This window comes from Ursus maritimus, unplaced genomic scaffold (genome assembly GCF_017311325.1).
Source record: "Ursus maritimus isolate PB19 unplaced genomic scaffold, ASM1731132v1 scaffold_15, whole genome shotgun sequence".
In the NCBI taxonomy this organism is placed as follows: Eukaryota; Metazoa; Chordata; class Mammalia; order Carnivora; family Ursidae; genus Ursus; species Ursus maritimus.
In genome coordinates this window covers 36,139,884-36,145,684 of record NW_024423897.1, presented here as the reverse complement: position 1 = coordinate 36,145,684, position 5,801 = coordinate 36,139,884, and the positions used below count along the sequence as shown (strand labels likewise).

At 41.9% G+C, this 5,801-nt stretch overlaps 1 protein-coding gene across 1 annotated transcript in view; it reads right to left on the bottom strand.

Moving 5' to 3' along the window:
- CAPSL (calcyphosine like) overlaps positions 1–572 on the bottom strand; it is a 38,222-nt gene extending 37,650 nt beyond the window's left edge. The window contains exon 1 of the mRNA XM_040630501.1: positions 444–572. The gene's annotated coding sequence lies outside the window, so the exon portion shown is untranslated. The remainder of the gene's footprint in view (positions 1–443) is intronic.
- Positions 573–5,801: the final 5,229 nt, after the last annotated feature.

Genomic DNA, 5,801 nt, shown 5'->3' with positions numbered 1-5,801 from the left:
AGGGTATGGCAGAAATAGCACATGTTCGAACATCAGAAAAACCAAGGTCTGAATCAAAGTTCAGTCTCTTAATTGTATTATGACTTGGAGATATTTAATCTTCTTGAAGCTCAGCTTTTTCAATGGTCATCCGGGCTAGTTGAAGCAATTCACCCAAACACGTCACACTTCGGTACCCTGTACATAGTGACTGCTCAATGATGTTTATTTCCTTCCCCTTTACAGAATAAAATTGATTTTTGTACCTTTTTATCTGAGCACTTCTTCACAAAGATGACAAATCCTCTCCCAGAACCACGCGATTTCCTCCCTAGACTGACAACCAGGAACTTTCATCAACTGCTGGTTTTCTCTCTAGAGAATAACACCTTTCGTCTTCTCTCTCGGTCTTTAGCTAAAACTAAACAAAGTGATCAACATAATAGATCAAAACATTGATTTACCTTCAGTGCTAACCTGCTGCCACCAGTTGCTGGGAACTGAAACTATGGACGCTGTCCCCCGTGTGTGTCTGGGAGTGCTCAGCCCCTTGCGTCCATCCCCGGCGTCCTCCCGGTCACCTTCCCTTCCGCAGTCTTGCCGGCTGCCCTCTTGGCCCTATTGCACCGGCTTGGACTCACCGAAGCAGAGCCACAACCTGATTGGCTCAGCTCACTGTCAATCCCTACCCTGGCCCTGCCTTTTCTGAAGTTTACGCTTTTGTTGCCTAGGAAACGCCAAGGCTGTGAAAGCCCAGGCAGCTTCTCCGGGAGGGAAGCCAGCAGGAAGTATAGCTGGCAACTGTTTGGTTTCAAGGCCAGCATCAAAACTTGCCTCATATGTTGTATAAAATAATGTTCAGCAAATTGCCTTACTTCATTAGGCAACCCCTTCCTGCCCTTCTGTTGTCTCCAGATGGCACCTGCTAGGGCGTCCAATTATCTCTCAGGTGAGACTTAAAACCTCAACCCACAGGAGACACCACGTGTAATTCTAAGAGATTCAAAGTCCTCTCTCTTTCTCCACAAGCTCACATTGACAGGATGCCATTCCTTACTCTTTCTACCGTTAGTGTCCTCTTTTCTCCTTTCTTCTCTTCTCACTTCTCTTTTCACACTTGTTCCTTAGCAATGAGTTTGCCAGATTAGAAGCAGTCTAGTGCCCTGTTTAGAAAACAGTACGTAACTCATGCTCTCCTTCATTGTTGTACCCATGACATCCACCCTACCTCATCATTTCCACCGCTTCTCTTGCTTTGTAGCCCAAAGAAACTAGGACTGTAATGATGAAGACCGGGATTCCACATTCTGTTCTGCATTGTACATTATACGGATTCGCGGGCAAGTGTGGTCATTGATTTCTACAGTCCCTACAGAGGACATTATATTGGTCTTGTCCACTTCTCACCCTCACCCTGGAGATCAAGGAGGTGATATTCTCTGTGGATTTTAATGAAGACTTGCCTTGGTTGAAGGAATGACCATCGGACTGTGATTTGAGGAACAAGAAGGGGCCACTTACAAAATAAGTCCTTTGTCTCTCTTTTAGGAGTAATGCTGTTTTCAGAAGGTCCCTCTTTATAATACATGACACCCACCAAGCAGTAGAAAGCTACTGACACTGGCAGAGTATTTGTTGTGCGACCCACCTCTACCCCAGGATAGTTCTGAGTGTCTTCCCTACACACCATTAGCTTTTCATCCAAAAACATCCCTTCTTACTGCAGCTGACCTCAAGGTACTAGCTGAATCATTTCATTTTCACTAAGTGAAATTACTAAGGTAAACTAACCACTGAGACAAGATGTACTGACAATGAGAGTTAAGTCTATCTTCCGATTAATTAATCACTAAGACTGTGGAAAGCCAGGTGAGAGGACCAAGATACTCTGGATCATCTTTGCATCTTCCAGAGCTCCCAGCATGATGCCTTGTACAAACATGAAATCAGTCAGTGTTGGCTGAATCAAATTGTTGAACTGGGTGAAATGCACTCATATTAAGGACATCCAAAATATGAAATCTAGAAAGAGCTAGTTCCTTGGACTAAGTAGAAGTTGGCTTAAAACAACAAGTATTCCATTTACCTCCTTTTTCAAGGTAATTGGTTGACACTTAAACAAATAACCATCTCACAGTAGCCCGCAATTAGGATGTGATAAACCAAACGACAGAAGATTGACATGGGGAGAAATGACATCTATAGAGCATTTGCTGTAGGAACCAATACGTGATCATGGTTGGTGCTAATGTAGAAACAGGTAAGCAGAAGAATCCTTACGTAATGAAGGGAAACGTGAATGACAGATTGAACTCCACTTCAGCGTCTTAAAATGTACCTCCAAATACGTGTATTTTATATGTAGATACTGTGTGTCGTGTTTCATGCCCATTAAAGACCAACAAATTAAATATTTTGCCTGTGTTTATCATTTCTCAAATACGTTATTTTAGGTTATAATTATGGAATGACTCCAGGTCCCACTCACAAAATAAATTTGCTTCGGTCGAACATGAACCCTTACTCTGTTTACCATTAGTCCTCTGATTCTTCAAGAAGTGATTCCAATTCTTACGCACATGTATCTTTTCTCTCTTCAAAACCGTATTAGCTCTACTACTTTAGAAATTATTAAAATGTTTGCATTTCTAATTATATTCAAATGCAACAATAATTCATGAATACTACATTTTAAGGGACTTAACAGAATGACACTGAGAAACACATCTCACACATAGAGATTTTCAAATCAATTTTAAAGTATAATTTGTATACAACAAGCTGCATCCATTAAATGGATAAAATACAAATGTTCCCCCATTCACGTATTGATGGGCATGTCGTTTTTTCTTAGTCTGGGGTCATTATAAATAAAGCTGTTATGAACACTTGTGTACAGATTTCCAAGTGGACATAGGCTTTCATTAACTTGAGTAAACACCTTGAAGTAGAATAGCTGGGTCATGTGGCAAGTGTGTGCTGAACTGAGAAGCTGTGGAGTGATTTCGCTCTGTGGCCGCACCATTTCCTGCTCCCTCAGCAATGGAATGGGTATGCGCTCCAGCAGTTCCATCTTCTTGCTAACTATTCATATGATCAGTCCTTTTAATTTTAATCATTCTAGTAGGTGATTTATGATACTGTGCTTTTATTTTGCATTTCTCTAATGACAGATGTGTCCAGTAATTCTTCATGTGATTATTGGCCCTTTGCATATCTTCTTTTGAGAAGTGTCTGCTCAAACCTTTCTGTTCATTTTTGTATTGGTTGTAAGATTTGTTTAGATATTCTAGATACAAGTTCTTTGAGAAATGTGCTGCAATATTTTCTCCCGGTTGATGGGTTATATTTGTCTTAAGAGTGGACGTTTTTCATTTTGACAAATTTCAATTTATCAAATGTCTTTCTTTTTGATTTGAGCTTGTGTGATCTGAATAATAAATCTGTGCTACCATGACACTACACTGACTTCTAGAATGTCCATAGCTTCAGTGTTTACATTTAGGTCAATGATACATTTTGAGGTCATTTTCGTGTATGGTACGCACTGACAGTCAGTGCCCTTTTGTTTATGTCATTTCGTAAAAATCAAAGGCCATTCAGATATCAGTTGTTCCAGCATAATCTGCGGAAGAGATTTTTTTTCCCATTGACTTGTCTTTGCACCTTCTTCATAAATCAACTGAACATGTCTGTGTGGATCTATTTCAAAGTTTTCAAGATACACTTGGAGTGGAAGCAGAAATAAATTGCAGAGGCTTATATTCCATGCAATGAGAGCCAACAAAGGATCTGAACCAGGGAATGATGAGATCAGATGTCCACACCACCAAGGCCATGCTGACAGTCTGCCCAGTGAAGAAGGTTTCGATGGAGTAAGACTAGAGACATCAACTCAGCTCACTGGCTGCTGTTGATCAGATTCCCTGGATGGAAGTGGAACTTAGGAAGCAGCAGGCACAAAGTTGGCCTCCCTGAGTTATAAGTATTCAGGGAGGATGACATGGTGGGAGTGGGAACAGGAGTCATCAGCTGGCAGCCTCATCCCTTGGACCTTTTGTTCGTTATGAGGGGGGAAAATCTTGGTTATTCATTCTAATGACAACACAGAGAAAGCTTCAGGTCTGCCTTTCAGGAATTATTACCAGAGACCAATTTCAGAGATTTTATAAGAATTGCAGAAATAAGACCTTGAATTACACACACACACACACACACACACACACACACACACGTCCTCATGGGACATGCTTGTGGCTGTAGGTGACATTGTGCAGCAAGAGAATTCAGTAGACACCGGGCACCAGCTCTGCATTCTACCCAGAAAATCCTACCCTAACATTGTCAAGGGTGGACCTCTTTTCACTTCGGCAGGAAGTATTTGTAGTGGCTGCTTCATCATCCATTTGAATTATTCCAACATGTGGTCACAACTTTGAATCAGGCAATCAAAACCTGTGGTGTCTGGGGCCACCCCATATATCTACCGTTTTCTTCACTATGTTTCATATATAAGATACTGTACATTTGAAATGTTTAAGGATACATTGAATGCCACATGAAAACACAAAAGCAAATATGATGGCACAATCATAGGAAGGTAAAATATATTAGACGAGGAACCTACCAGAGAGGGAGCCTGGTGTCTAGTAAAGGAGATAGAAAAGTAAAAAAAAAAAAAAAAAAAAAAGAGGGGGGAGCTATAGACAATCACATGGAGCCCCCACACCAGCCCTTTTCAGAGAATCAAACACGAAACATATAAAAACCCTGGTGGTTAAGACACACATATTTGGGTGTATTTTGTGAGGAACTGAATGCAATTCCTACACGTAGAGGGATATTCTATGCCGTATTTGGGGAGCAGACAGATGTTTCCTAAATCAATTAAGTCCTGGGAACTGCTGTTATCATGGGACCTGAGGTTCCAGGGCTTCATAGGGAGGTCCAGGATCTTCAAGTGAGGTCTTCATAACTATATTTTAAGAGGGGCAATCTTGAGAAGAGAACTGTGAGAAGTGAGAACCACAGCATTAGCTGTGACTCAAAGCAGGCTCCACGTCTGACCAGCAAAGGAGATGCTCTTCACAGGAGGAGACTCAGCACAGAGACCACAGGTGGAGTCCTGGGAAGGTCATCCCTGCCTAGCTACAGGGTGGAGACCAGACTTCCTGAGCTTGGAGGTGAAGTGAAAAGGAGATGCAAGAGGAAAACCCAACATGGAAGTACTGGCCAGTATCTTATATCATATCATGCAATGTGAGGATGGAGAAAGGGAAGAGAAACAGAGGTGTCAGACACTAAGGATGAAGTAAGCATGGCCCTATGTCTAGACACGGAGTAGGGAGGATGGTGGGGCTGTCTGCTGAAGGTTTGGGTCTGGTGAGGAGAACACTGGAGAGAGGCAAGTCAAGAAACCAAGATCAAACATAGACACAGAAAGTAGAACAGGAGTTGCCAGGGTATGGGGCTGGTGGTGGGGGCAGGCATATGAGGAATTACTATTTGATCAGCATGGAGTTTGAGTTTGGGAAGATGAAAACTGTTCTGGAATGGGTGGTGGTGATGTTTCCATGATAATGTCAATGTGCTCAATGCCACTGACTGTACAATTAATGGCTAAATGGTAAGTTTTATAAAATATATATTTTACCACAATTTGAAAAAATAATCCCAAGATTACCTCATAAGAATTTCCAAACAGAGGCAGAAACAGTGAGGAGATATTTCTGCACCACCCTCAAGTGCCAATATGGGGAAGACACCAGGGGTGTCCTATGCTGGGGAAAGCCTTCTACAACCTGTGGCTCCCCAAATACCCA